The sequence below is a fragment of the Mus pahari genome, chromosome 4 (assembly GCF_900095145.1).
Source record: "Mus pahari chromosome 4, PAHARI_EIJ_v1.1, whole genome shotgun sequence".
Classification (NCBI taxonomy): domain Eukaryota; kingdom Metazoa; phylum Chordata; class Mammalia; order Rodentia; family Muridae; genus Mus; species Mus pahari.
The window spans coordinates 83,175,919-83,176,840 of NC_034593.1; positions in this window are offsets into that span (position 1 = coordinate 83,175,919).

The following is a 922-nucleotide window of genomic DNA, read 5'->3' on the forward strand; positions in this document are numbered from 1 at the left end:
CATACCACACCTCCTCATCACCCTCTCTGTCTCCATGTGGATGCCCCCTCCCCCCACCCACCTGACCTCTAAACTCCCTGGGGCATCCAGGCTCTCAAGGGTTAGGTGCATCATCTCTGAATGAACACAGACCCGTAAGTCCCCTACCGTATTGTGTTGGGGACCTCATATTAGCAGATGTATGCTGTCTGTTTGGTGGTCCAGTGTTTGTGAGATCTCGGGAGTCCAAGGAAAAGGCCATATTTCTAACTTAACAGTTTGAGAAACAGGAGAGTCACCATCATGTACTTCAAAGATCCTCACATACCAGAACATAATATTACCTAATATTCTCTCTTAATATTGTCCATTACAGTTGTGTGAACTAGGCACAAAGATGGAGTTACATGCAGGCCTAGGAGAGAATAAGGTAAACTAATGTTACTATGTGATTTCTTTGACTTATGTTGATTCATCCTAAAATGCAAATTTCTTTCATTATAGAGAAATAGCATTAAAATATCGTATGTTGCCACCTGGCTCCTCAGATTCTCAGAGCAGCTGCCTAGATCCCTATGGTGACTCGAGCTGCTTTTAGCAGTGCTACGAGGCTCTCCTGCTGCCAGTATGTTCCTCTCTTCTGTCTATCAGACCATTGAACGTATTGAGACCCTAGCACAGAAATATATACCCTCACCCCTGCAGGGAGTTGCTGAGTTCTGTCACACCTGGAAAAACTGTACTTTCTCTGAGACATCTTGTTCCATTCTCCTGACGATGTAAAATTACACAGTACTTGGAACACTTGGGACTCTCTCCTTCATACTCATCATCCTAGTTGAGTTCTTATCATGCACATTCATTTATTTCTTTATTAAAATGTTGAATGGTTCTCTCTCTCTCTCTCTCTCTCTCTCTCTCTCTCTCTCTCTCTCTCTCTCCC